Source organism: Canis aureus, chromosome 12 (genome assembly GCF_053574225.1).
Source record: "Canis aureus isolate CA01 chromosome 12, VMU_Caureus_v.1.0, whole genome shotgun sequence".
NCBI classification, from domain to species: domain Eukaryota; kingdom Metazoa; phylum Chordata; class Mammalia; order Carnivora; family Canidae; genus Canis; species Canis aureus.
Genome location: NC_135622.1, coordinates 36608721 through 36623842, shown reverse-complemented (window position 1 = coordinate 36623842; position 15122 = coordinate 36608721).

Sequence of the window (15122 nt, the reverse complement as noted above, 5' to 3'; positions counted from 1 at the left end):
TTTGAGTGGAACTTTCAAGGGGACAGCTGATGCACAAAGGAATAGAGACACAGGATGAAAAATAGAGAATGAACATGATACTAAAAAGATCAGAGATTCTGGCACTAGAATCAAAGAATCAAAGAATCTGATCTTACTGGCCACTTACAAGCTCTGACTAATAAATAATACTGGGTAAGGTACTTAACTGTTCGGGTCTCAACTATAAATAATAAAGGTCCTTCTTGCCATGTTGGACAGTTTTGAGGACTCTGTAATCTCTTGCTTTATTTTTTTATAATAGTTATCATCGTTTGGCATAGTAAATATTTCTTTAACTGTTTTCTACCCCTTCAAATTCATATAAGCTCAAGGCCTTTTTGTTGTTGTTGTTCACTGTTAAATCTTCAGTACCTGAAACTGTGCCCGGTCATAGCAGGAGTTCAATAAAGAGTTGTTTCATTCATTAATTGTCTTAATTAATTATTTAAAAAATAGGAACATAAGAGAACAATTCAGACATAGCATAGACACTTAATAAATGTTAAAGAGATACCAACAATCTTAGGTTCAAATTCTGGCAGTTTCATTTACTAACAGTGTGACCTTGGACTTCCTTAACTATAAAATGGGTGTGAGAAAATATATAATATTTACCTTTGTTAATATCATCAAAGTAAGACTAGTAAATGGGGAGAATAATATTTATTATGTAATAAATTCTAAGTCCATGGTAGCTATTATGCATAATTCAGAGTAAGGGGCTTGTCCAATGATATGTATGCTAAATTTCCATACAGCCAAATTTCTCCACAAAAAAATTGCCTAGTTTGAAAATGCCCAAGTAAGGAGATAAGAGATCACACTGGTACATCGTGTTCCCCTGAAGTTAGTATATCTACAGGACAATTAGAAAAAAGAATCAATTTACAGTTAGAATGCAGCAATAGAAGCTAAACTTTGGGATTCAGAGGGTTGGCTTTTATTTATACACATCTTCCCCAAACTTATATGGCATTCTGTGGTGAAAAACCCATCATAGGTTGAACATATTGTTAATTCAAAATGCCTTCAATAAACCTGATATAATGGGATGCCTGGGTGACTCAGCAGTTAAACATTTGCCCTCAGCTCAGGGAGTGATCCTGGGGTCCTGGGATCAAGTCCCACATCAGGCTCCCTGCATGGAGCCTGGTTCTCTCTCTGTCTATGTCTCTGTGTCTCTCTGTGTCTCTCATGAATAAATAAATAAAATCTTTTAAAAAATAAATCAATAAACCAGATATACTAAACATCATAAGTTAGCTTAGCCTACTTTAAATGTGGCTTATAATACCTAAACATTAGACTACAGTTGGGAAAAATTACCTAACACAAAGACTTTACAATAAAGTGTTGAATGCCTCATGTAATTTATTGAATATTGTATTGAAAGTGAAAAACAGAATGGCTGTATGGGTACAGAGTGGTTGTAAACATCTCAGTTATTGACTTTCTTGATTGTGTGGCTAATTGGGAGCCTCCGCTTACTATCCCTGCCCAGCATCATGAGAGAGTATCAGACCACATATGACTAGCCAGGCAAAAGATCCAGATTCAAAATTCTGAGTACAGTTTCTACTGAGAGTATATCACTTCTGCATCGCTATAAAGTAAAAAATCATAAATCGAGCCATCGTAAGTCAAGGACTATCTGTACATATAAGGATTCTTGTTTTCCCAAAGTATACCTAAGGGGCTCCCATGTATCAAAAAGATCATGTCTATGGCAAAGACATTTCATAAAACAAGGTGATACAGAGTTAGGTTATTCTTCATTTTTTATTTATAAAAAGATAGTCCGATAGCATGTTGGATTTAAGAACATCTAAAGACAAAAAAATACATAAATAAAATGAGCTACTCTTGGTCATGGGAAATGAAGGAAGGGATTTAATCATTAACTTAGTTTGGCTCAATAATCATTCCCTAAAGCATCTATTTTTCCTAATTTTCCATACTCAGCTAGGTGTTCAAAATGGTTTTTGAAGAAAGATTTTTAAAAAATGAATTTGTTTAACTGGAATACATAAAAAGCCACAAAACATTTAGAAGTGAGTAAACATGTTGTATTTTAGTAAAGTGTTCAAATTTTTACTTATTGAAAATTCTATTTTATTAATGTAGTAAAATAGCATCACACAAAGTTGCCTTATTTTATCTTGCTTTCTTTCATGTTCTCCCTAGTGTGTACAAGAAAGATAATGAAATAATAAAGAGAGTCTGTTACCACTTCCACAGAAATGTATAAATTAACCAACTTAGACAAGAGCTATGAAGTATCCTGTAAATATCTGGAATCTTATAGTAACCTCCAATTACTACTCTACTCAGATACAAAAGAGATATAATCAGTGACTTCAATGTTTTAACTATATATACAAGTTCACCTCATGCCGTACTTTAATACTTTGGGTACTCCAGGAAGCAGATCTGAGAAAGGGCTTAGTGTGTAGGATGTTTATTCAGAAGTGCTCTTGGCATCAACACTTATGGAATAGAGGAGAAAGAATCAGAATTGAACAGATGAAAAAACCAACCTATGACAGAGATTCAAAGATACCTTCATTAAGCACAAGTACACTCGCTGTTGTGATATCTCAGAAGTTTGAGAAAGATGGGGACTATAGTAATTACACTATACAATTATGTATAGTATACGTATACTCCTGAGAGCTACCTGTACACTATAGATAGACAATATAAAGCTCAGAACAGGTAATCAAAAATGTAAGGCAAAGTCTATCAGAGAGTCATCTTGAATATAAAGAGAGACTTACATCTTCAGTAGCAAAAGGGGAAATTTGCCTGAACCATCTGAGTCTGTAGAGTGTCCCATTTATCCCTTTCAAAGACTAATTCTCACCTCATGGTGATATACGGGATTTTGCCTTGTAAGCCAAACTGTCTGCCTCCTCAGAATCTGCCTCTATTTCCCCTTTTGGCCACCAGACCCATGATTAAAGTAAAATCTCGGCATAACCAAAATGCAGGAGTCCTGGACTAGCTAAGGGGGAAAAGGGATGCCAACACTGTGCACCAGCAGGAGTTGTGGGACTAGGGAATGAATCCTATGGTGACAGAGAAAAAAGAGTGGAATATCAATTGGACAAAGAGGAGTCTGCCAATTGAACAAAACATTTTACATGATGGCAAGGACTCCAGGAGACATTTTGCTGCTAGGGTGGTTCTAGTAAGATTGGACAACATAATGGGCCACAAAAAAATGAAGCGAAAGGGCTAGAACTCCTGTGGAGGCTGGTTGAGGAAGTATTCAAAAGGCTCAGAGATTTGGAAGGCCTAGAGTAGATACACCATGTAAAGCTAGAAAACCAAAAGCTGATTGTATCCCACAGTATTGTAGGAACATACTTGTGTACCAAGGTCATAAGCAAATGTGCTGGTGAAAGGGGCACCAGCATTTATGAGAATCTAATCTGTGTCTGTCTTTATAGGCCAGATCTAAAAATAAAATATGCTTTTAAGATTACTGAGATTTCTAATAGAAATGGTGATGATATATCTCAAATGCAATACATGGGGGAAATTATGGCAATTTATAAGCAAAAGTAAGAGAAGTAAAATTATTTTAATAAGTAGGCAAAGTGTCAGCTAGATTATCTGATTTTAAAGGAATTGTGGAAATTTCAATGAACAGAAATTGAATTTCCTAGGAGCAAGATAGATGCATAGCTAGCTAAGGGTATTTTTTATTCATTTGTACCAATATTTCTCAACTGAGGAAAATTTTGATACCCCCATTTCCACCCAGGGGACATTTGGAAATATCAGGAAATATTTTTGGCTGTCACCGCTTAGGAGATGATCTCATATTTAATAGACAGAGGGCAAGAAAGCTGCTAAATAAACATCCTACAATGCACAGAACAACTCCCCATAACAAAAAGTGATTTGGCTTAGAACAAAATAGTGCTAAGATTGAGAAAACATGGTCAATGCAAAAAATAAATCAAGGATAGAACATCAAAAGACTGAGAGAATATATTATAAAAAACAAAACAACAACAACAAAAAAATGAACAAACAACTCTTGCCCCAGATCTGAGCCAGTTTTCAGATGCATACTTCAGAGTATATCTAAAGACTAAAGAAAGGATCCTGCAACACCACGGCATGTATATATGGTAATAATTCTTCCACTACTTCCCAGCAAGATGAAGGGCTATTTAATTGCACTACAATACACTAGATGTGGGGAATACTCATGTGTTTCCAAGGGACTCTGAGACATGTTTGAATTGGGATGAATATTTGAGAACCAGAATATTTTTCATGCCCCTTCTCTTAAAATGAGGCATATAGGTTTTAGATTATAAATAGAATTTTAATTCTTACTTAGCTCACAGTAGATCCACTGGGTCCATAGAGCCATCTGGTGGTCCTTTATTTTCAAATATATAATGTAGTAGACATATTTAATGGCTGTCAGAAATATGATATTGTTCTTTGGTCTAAGAACTATCAGACCATAAGGCAAAAAAATAAATATTGAAAAAATAATTGTGAGGAATTTCCCAAATTTGATTAAAGACAGAAACTTACAAATTTAATGGCTAAACGATCAATAAAAAAGAATCACACACATCCATGATGAGGCACATTATAATCAAACTACTTCTGAAAGCCCATGGTAAAGAACAAATCCTGAAAGCAGCAAGAGAAGAACAATATATTACCTATGGAGTCAATTAATGGTTGGCTTCTCATCAGAAATCATGGAAGATAGGAGAGAGTAGAATAGCTTCTTTAGAGTGCTGGGGAAAAAACTGTATCCAATAAAAATATCATTTTTTAAATGAAAGCAAATAGAAGACAAATCCAGATAAAAGAAAACTAGAAGAATCTATCACGAAAGACTTCCTATACAAGAAATACAAAAGAAATTTCTTTAATATAAAAGGAAATACCACCGGACAAAAACACAGATTCTCAGAAAAGAATGAAGAACATTGGAAAAAAGAAAGAAAAGAAACAAAAAAGATAAGTAGAAAGAAATAACAAGCTAGAACCCAAAAAGTCACACTGATAATTTTGTTAAAAGTTAATTAGCTAAACAATGTAATCTAAAGGCATGGATGAACAGATGTTTTTTAAAAGGCAAAAGAACAACAATACAAATAATATTTTGCTGACAACAAGAGGCACACACTTAAACCATAAAGATATTACCAGGTTAACAGTAGGTAGACATAAAAACAAATGTCATGCAAGCAGTAAGTATAAGAAAACTGAGGTGAATATTTGAATACTGGACAACATAGCTTTAAAAAATATTTAGGGCCTTGGATGGACAATTGATAATAATAAAAGTTCCTGTTCATTATAGAGGTATAAAAAATGTGTACATCTGAATAATAGAGTTTTGATATGCATAAAGTAAAAAATGACAGATCTAAAGGAAGCAATAGACAGTTATACAATTATAACCATATTGAATTAATTGATATTTACAGAACCCTAAACTTAAGAAAGGCTGCATACCTATTCTTTTCAAGTGACTATGATATGTTCAGCAGAATAGACAATTCTGGGTAGTAAAACAAGCTTCAATGAATCTTAACAAAATTGAATGCAAACAGACTGGACTTCCAGAACAAAACAGAATTCAGTCAACAATTAACAATAGTCAAATGACCAGAAAAACTACATATTTTTAAATGAATGAATAGACTTTGAAATAAAGACTGAGTCAAAGAAGAATTCACAAAAGAAATGAGAGAATGTTTTGACCTGAATGATAATGAAAAGGGAATTTTAGGTTTCGGTACATAGAGAGAATTTATAGATTTTTCTTAAGAATTTATAGATTTAAATGTTTATATTAGAATAGAAAAAATTCTTAAATCAAGTATCTAAGTTTCTTTTTTTTCTAAGTTTCTATCTTAAGAAGCAGAAGAGAAAATTAAACCCAAAGCAAGCAGCAGTAAAAAATTAATAAAGATGGCAGCAGAAATCAAAGAAACAGAAAACAGACACACTAGATAAACTCAGTGAAACCAAAACCCTATCCTTTGAAAAATAAGAATGATAAACTTAGCCTGACGATTAATAAGAGGAAAGATACAAACTACAAATATCATGACTTAAAAAGAGGAATGTCACTATAGTTATTTCAAGCATTCAAAAAATAATAAGTGGATGTTGTGAACATTTGATATGAACAAATTTGACAACCTAAATGAAATGGAAAAATTCTTTGAAAGACACAAATTACAAAATCTGACCCAACAAGAATTAGGAATTATAGTCTTATACAGATTAAATATACTGCAGTTCATCCCACAATAAAACTCCAACCCACATGGAATCTCTAACAAGTTCAATTAAACATCTGAAGAAGAAATAATACTAATCCTATACAGAATCTTTCTGAAAAGAGAAAGTAACACTTTCTCTTTTTTTTTTTAAGAGTTTATTTATTTATTCATGAAAGACACAGAGAGAGAGGCAGAGACATAGGTAGAGGGAGAAACAGCCTCCCCGCAGGGAACCTGATGTGGGATTGAATCTTAGGACCCAGGGATCATGCCCTGAGCTGAAGGCAGACACTCAACCACTGAGCCTCCCAGGCATCCCAAAAGTAACACTTTCTAATTCATTCTAAAGGTTAGTTTTACTTGATACCAAAATCAAATAAAATTTAAAATTTTACAAGCAGAAAGTACTACAAACCAATACTCCTTATGAATACGATGAAAAAAACCCTAACCAAATATAAGGAAAATGAACCCAAATATACATATTAAGAACGAGCAAGATTTATATCAGGAAAACAAGGCATGCTCAGCATTTAAAAATGAATCAATGTAATTTGCCATATTTATAAGATACAGAAGAAAAATTCTACCATCATTTCAAAGCATTTTTTAAATAATAAATTTATTTTTTTATTGGTGTTCAATTTGTCAACATACAGAATAACACCCAGTGCTCATCCCGTCAAGTGCCCCCCTCAGTGCGTCACCCAGTCACCCCATCCCCCGCCCTCCTCCCCTTCCACCACCCCTAGTTCTTTCCCAGAGCATGCAAAGAAAAGTACTAACAAAACCTCACACCCTTTACTAATAAAAACTCTCAGAAAATTTAAAATAAATACGATCTTTATTAATTGATTAAAGACATCTTTTTTTTTTTTGATTAAAGACATCTTGAAAAACAACAAGCAAACAAGGCAAGGTTGTCCACTCTTTTATTTGATAATATACTGGAGGTCCTAAATGTACAATAAAGCAAAAATAATAAATAAATGATATATAGATTGGAAAGGAAAAAATAAGTGCATCTGTTCAGTTATTTATTTAGAAAACATAGACTCTATTAAAAAGCTATTAAAGTCACACGAATTTTGAGTAGGATTGTAGAATATAGGGTTAATATAAAAAATCACATTTCTATATATATCATCAACAAACAAAAAGGAAAAATAATTCCAATTATGATTGCCTAAAAATTTAAAAATTAGGAATAAATTTAACAAAACATATGAAAAAAATATAGCTTGAAAAACAACAAACTACCTCACAAGGAACTTAAAGCACACCTAAATAAATGATCATATGCAATGTTTATGGATTGGTAGCTTCAATTTTGCTAAAATGGGCAATACCTAAAACATGCAATGTGTGTTTATCCCCAGAAATTTAACAAGGCATGTGTAAGACTAGTACACTGAAAACTATATCTGTAGAAATTCAATCAGCCATTTCAGGGTAAAGTTGATTATATTGGACCTCTTTTACTCTGGAAGGTGCAGCTATTCATCATGACTGAGATCAATACAAATTCCAAGAGTGTGTCTGCCTGACATGCCCATAGAGCCTTGGCTAGCACCACTATCTAAGATTATTGAATGTTTCATCCACTGACATGAGAACCTACATAACAATGCCATGGAATAGGAAACAATTTTACAGCAAAGGAGTTGTAGCAGTTGGCATATGACCATAGTATCAATTGCCAGCCTAATAGAGGGATGAAATGGTCTTTTGAAGCTAATGCTTAGAAAGGATATCCTACAAGGGATGGGCAATCATCTAGAATGCAGTATACACCCTTAATCAATGCCCACTGTTTTCAATGCTATTTCCCTATAGGGATAATACACCTATCCAGGACCCAAGGGTTGAAATAGGATTGGCACTGCTTACACTATTCTCTGTAACCCACTTGGTAATTTTTCTTTTTTGTCTCTGCAAATTTAGGCTCTTTACATCTTCAGGCCCTGACTTCCAAACAAGTGAGGTTTGCATCAGAGGACAGAAAGCCTCATTAAAATGCAAGCTTGAGTTTCCAGTCCATCATTTTGAATTCTTTATGCTAAAAGACAAGGAGACAAGGAAAAGAGTTACCATACTGGCAGGGGAAATTGACCCCAGTCATGAGAGGAAGGAAGAGTTGTTTTTCAACAATGAGTGAAGGAAAGAATATGTGGGACCCTCAGGTACTCTACTGGGGCTAAATTTTAGTAATGAATGAACAGCTATAGCAATCACAATCTGAGAAGGACATGGTGACCAGAAACTCATACTCCTCAGGGATGGTTTATGTCAATTAACCAGGGTAATCACCTAAAACAGTAAGGATGCTAACCAAGGGTGAGAGAAATCTAGAATGTCAGTAGAGACAAGTTGTCAGTTACAGTCTTGAGACAAAGTGCAGCAACTAGAGGCTATAATGTATCTGACAAATTTTCCTCATATGTATCCTTAGGATATGGGGCCAATCAAAATCTGAGAAGAGTATTCCTGTATTAGGTGGCATTATTAAATAAGTAATTAGGTCTAAAGAGTGTAAGAAGTGGACTGTAGTGTATGTAATTGTGCCCTAGATCCCCACTTCAGGAACAAAGTACTTATCCCTCTAGCTTCTGGGAATGCAGGCTACAGATAGCCTGCATTTTTCTCCTTGACCACTGATTTCACTTGGTCAAAGGGACTTATGTCACCCAATTTAACATCTCCTCTTAGGTTCGCACTACATCTAATAACTGGTTGATGCGGAGATGCAAATGCTCAGCCCTCCACCCCCTGTCTTAACCTGGACAACTGTGAATATATTCCCCCAAAAGAAATTATTAAACTTTAAAGTTTAAAATTAATTAGATTCAGTGAATGTATTAAAGAGAAGATTAAGTCTAGCTAAAGAGAAAATTACTGAACTAAAAGTGATGAACAAAGAAATTAATAAGAATGTAGCCTATAGATGAGAAACAAAATGTGAGTGGAGTTGAGGAATACAACGTATAGGAAGACAAGGTCTAAAGACATCCACTGTCCCTGTCCAAGTAAGAACAGAGAGATGGGAAGAGAGGCAATATTAGGAGATACAATGGCTGAGAAATTTTCCAAACTGTAGAAATACTCGAATCTCTAAATATGTAAATCATATTATATACTCTGCAGAATAATTAGAAACACACCTAAACACATTCTAGGAAAATTGCAGCAACTCATTGACTGAGAGGGTTAAATAAGCCTAAGTGAAAGGAAAAAAAAACAAAAAACAAAAAATGGCAGGTTAACCTGGCAGGGGGGAAATAACCATTTTCCTAGAACTGTATCCCCTTTAAAATTATCTTTCAAGAGTAAATAAATGCATTGTTTTGATCCAATTGAGGAACTTACTACATTTTAAAATTTAGTTCATTAAGGAACATATCTAGAGAGTATGCAGTGCCCTTCTTACCCAAAAATTGAGAACATGTGATTTGATTTAGTCCTTTGATATCCATGCCTTCTGCTACTCTGCCATTTAAATTCACACAATTTTTAACATAGAGGCCCTACATCAGCATATTGCTGCACTGAGAATTATGCCTTTGGAACAAGATAGATATGCAGTTCTCTCCCTATGCCTGGCTCTCCTAAAACCCCTGTTAAGTGTGCCCTTCTATACCTAGGGGCAGGAATAGCCCCTCATCACCTTTGCTCTCATTAAATCCATATTAAGCAATTTCCAGCATGTCCTCACCTCTCACTCCTTTATAGGCAAGTGCCAAACGCCTTTTATAGTCAAGGAACTTACCTTAGCCACCTTTCTCACTCTCTCTTCTCAGTGCCCAGAATTCAGCAAATACATATTCAAATAGGTCCTCAGGAATTTTTAAAATTTAATAAAATATGGGAAGTTTTTGTAATAGACTTTTTGTTTTTGTTTTATGCAAAGGCTGCCTAAAATAAGTTCATTAGATTGAATGATAAATTGAGATTTATGGCTTGTAATTATTTAACATAGTATTTTCCCATGGCAAATATTTTCATAATTAGACCTCAGAAATAAAATTTAAATTAAAAGAGAAAGAGCAAAATCATTTAGGTCTAAACTAAATAAGTATACTCATTCCTCAAACTAAAATCTGTGTCAATACATGCTATGGGATGGTTTATTATATAAGAAAGCCCATGTGTAAATTGATGGCAGTCTTCCCAGAAGAAATCAGATAAGCTAATTTAATTTTTTGGCAATATTCTTCTATTTTCTCATTTAGGTTCCTCATTATATTAGTCATGGGAAAACAATGAACTGTACCAAACTGGAAGAAAAAGAAAGAAAGAAATGCAATTTTCCCTGTGAGCATTAAACGTGGTGAATAAACCATAAAGAAATTATCCGCTTTTTGGATACCCTTTGAAATGGCATTTTCAGAGGACTTTAATAATAGACTTCCAGACATAGATGATAGATATGATAGATGATAGATTAGATACATAGATACTCAAATGCCTAGTGAATACTGAGCTATAGAGGAGCTCATATATAAGTTGGAATGACAAAGTTCTTGCTAGAGAGAACTCCTTCTATGGAATTGAATATTGATGCTTTAAGATAGTAAAGATAGTTATGACATAAAAATATATTAATAGTATATTCCATAAGCCACCCATAAAATACATTTTAAGGAATCTATGTAATCTGCATTTTCGATCATTGCTACCCATGAGTACCTACCAAACCCTGGACTTAAATCTAAGCCTAAAACCACATTAGCACATGAGCACAAATGTGATGTGGGACAAAATAACAAGTTTTATTTCCAATAAAGACTTCAAATTTTGTGATGTCTTCATTAAAATAAAACTCCATTAACTCATTTATTTACTTATTCTTCAAAGATTTAATCTCTATGCACTATATTCTGGCACTGCATGAAGTTCTAAAGAGATAGGGATGAATAGGACTTGCCCTCATCTGTTCAAAATCTACTAGGAAAATCAGAGAAAGTAACATTATCAAACAGAAGTTTCACTAGAATAAATTTTAAATTATGGTTAGTCTTTTGTTGGTTGTTTTTGTTTTTTGTTTTCAGTGTTCCAACCTCAGGAACACATTTTTGTCCTTAGCTTTTATATTCACAGATGGAAACAATGAGTATATCTAATCTAATATTTATTATAGTCAAATAAAGATTTTCCTCAAAATTCTCATGTTAATTTGGCAAAGAAATTTTAACATTTATAAAGTTTGAATATCATCTATGAATAAATCATCAACTTAAAATATTTTCTGATGACTAGAGACCTTCTTGGTACCTTCTGCCATGGAAAAATGGAATGAGATCATTACAAGCCTATTCTAACCCTATCCCCTTCAGGGCCTCCTTAAGGTTCTACTACCCTAACTGACCAAGGATGAATACATTATATAATGCTCCTTTGCTCTATTCATACAGAGCATAATTGACCCATTTCTGCTATTACATCAATAAGATGTCATTAATGTTCCTTTTTTTAAGATTTTATTTATTTATTCATGAGAGACAGAAGAAGAGAGGCAGAAACAAAGGCAGAGGGAGGAGAAGCAGGTTCCATGCAAACAGCCCAATGCGGGACTGGATCCCGGGAATCCAGGATCATGCCCTGAGCCAAAGGCAGATGCTCAACTGCTGAGCCACCCGGGTGTCCCTCATTAATGTTCTTTAAGGAGCCAGAACTACTGTGCAATGGTGGCTTCACAAACAAACAAACAAACAAACAAAAAATAGGTGGAGGTTCTGAATTGAAAGAAAATCATCAACTGGATGTGGAAATAAAATTGCTTGGAAGAAGAGAGCATGATATACCCACAGTCTGAAATAAAATAGATTAAATAAAACAGATAAGGTTTATAAGAAAAGAAATTTGAAACTCATTATTAAAATGAGGAATATTATCCACACAGACTAAATCAACTACAAATCCTTCATGAGAACCTGTTAACTAGGCAATATTTCAAAAACTAATGTTTTGTGAGCTTTCATTAGAAAGGAAATGTGGGACAATTGCTTTTATAAAGATTACCTGCTTTGGCAGTTACCACTTTTGAGTCACAAAGAGATTACTTGTTAGCTCTAATTATTCTTCAGTATCAACTAGAAGCACTAAGGTAAATGTGTACCCTTAAAGATTTTCAAGATCATAAATATTGATACAATATTCATCAATTCATAATTGACCCTATCCCCAAATGACAGATGGATTTTTAGGTGAACAGGTGTCTGCACACTATTGAAAGTATTTTCATCTAGTTGGTGATTATAAACATATTCTCATCACTAGGAAAGACATTCCTGTTCACTTTAACCCACTTATATAGGTTTTTTTAAAAAAAAATCAGCATTCATAGCCAGAAATTGACTAGAATATGGTATAATCTAATACATTCTTTATTCTGCCATTATACACCACACTGACAAATATTTACCCAATTTACTTGATTTCTAGAGAACAACACAAACATTTTGCTTTCTGCCCCTTTTCCATCATCCTGATTCAATCTCTCAGGTTGTATAACATCATGAAGGTCAGGAATATCACTTCTATTTCTGCAGTTACTGCTGAGAAACCAGAGAAAATCAATTATATCTCTTTGTTTTAAAGGGCAAGAAATGGTAAATGAGAAAAATAATCTCATTTTTCTGCTTATTAGTGTGTTACTGATCCATATTTGAAGTGGTAGGAATTACGAAATAACATTCTGCCTGCATTCACAAGGGATGTGATATCTCACATCATTCTTCATGTGGCTCTAGTTTGAGGGCAGATCGATGAGTGACATATCGCTGGGAAAGAAAGGGGTTATGCCAATCACAATACTTGATATTTAGATGTCACTTTACAGTTTAACATTCATTTCCACTTGTACCATTTAATTTCAACTTCAACAACCCCATCACATGATAAGAATAATATTAATAACTGGAGTTCACATTACTACCAAAAATCTACCTCAGGAATGGCAATTTTGAATAGATTTCAAAATCCACTTAGAGTTACTGAGTCTCTTCAAACAGAATAAATCTAATTAGAATGAATAGCAGAAGAGAAATACTGAGAAGAGATTTAGAAATGCAATTGAAATGGTTATATTTTTATGTCTGCTGAGTATAAAGGAAGTATTTACTTTCAGTTAAATTTAAATTTGCCAAGTCTTTGCTTAAAATTTACCAGATACATTGCACTGTATCTTACACTCAGGGATATGCAAAAAGCAAATGATGGAGTTCTTTCCAACAAGAAGCTTGCAGTCTCCACAGTGATACAAGATGTACTGCATATAAATTAGAGAAAATATAACAATAAATGATATCTTAAGGTGAGTAGACAAACTTTAAGAATGAAACAAAAATGTCTTGATGTACATCATATTTGAACTTGACCTGAAAGATTTGCTAAGATTGAGGAAAGGTAGACAAGTACAGTATTCATTGTCTACTATATTAGGTGAATTAATACAAATCTTGCCCTTGAGGGCATAATTGAATGAGTAATTCATAGTCACTTTTAAAATGCCCACAGGAGGTCATAGGAACATGGTAAAACATAGTTTTGGCTACATTAAGATATTAGAAGTAACTAAAGTTCCTTTAATAGAAAGCTACGTAATAATAGTGAAAATTCAGAATAATTGGCAGCTGTCTTCACATGGAGGTTTTTCATCTATCTGTATGCAACAAAAAAAACTGTTAAATATCTTTTCACCTTCTGCATATATTTAATGGATATAAAGAAAACCCACACAAATTAATGCTGAGGATGATAAACTGTGTATCTGTATGGTAAAGTCTTATTATTTTTATTTTACAAGGCTATATTGATTTCTACTAGTCTTTTTTCAATGAGCATTTCATTCTTCTTTCCCATTCACTGCTGAAGAAGAATAGGAATATATTACTGAAAATATGCACACACAACTTGATTCACACCATTTCATGATTTTTGAATAGTACATTTTATTTCTTGGACAGACCTTAATACTTAAGTGAACTCTTTAAATGTGCTTGAGTGTATAGCATTGTCAAGTTAGAAATCGAACACAGAGTTCAGTGGAGGAATTCACTGGGCAAAGACTGATAAAGAAAATTATCAGTGTGGTCAATACCAGTAAATCCATCAGCATTGCAATAGTTCAGGGTATTTATGGCAGGACAGACAAAATTAAAGTAAGCTATTTGATTTAACCATCCATACTGCCTTCCTTAAGGCAAAGTATTAAAAGTCAACATTTTATTTATGCCTATGTGATATAAGGCCATTTGGGGAGCTGTTTGTAAAATAGCCATAAATCGCTTTTCTGTTATTATTATTACTTTACTGACAGAGTTCAACAATTACATGAAATGATCTGGTTTTTTTAAAGATTTTATTTATTTATTCATGAGAGACACACAGAGAGAGGCAGAGACACAGGCAGAGTTGGAGAAGCAGGCTCCATGCAGGGAGCCCAAAGTGGGACTCTATTCCAGGTCTCCAGGATCACGCCCTGGGCTGAAGGCAGCGCTAAACTGCTGAGCCACTCAGGCTGCCCAAAATGATCTGATTTTAAAGGGACTTCATCCTAGTTATTTTTTCAATTTCCCATGTTGTGCATAGAAATCTTAATGAAATATTTAAATGGGTGAAAGAAATTGGGGTTAATATAAGTTTCATTCAAGGTTCGCTTTAATTACTTATTTTAATGTATTCCACATTTTCTATACATTGCCCCAAAACAAAATGTACACGATATGTTTGCTTTCTCTTTTGAAAAGAAGCAAGAGAGTTGGAAGTCTCTTGACCAACAACTGTATCTCCAATTCATTCTTTTAACGTGGGCTTCAGAAATAAGCA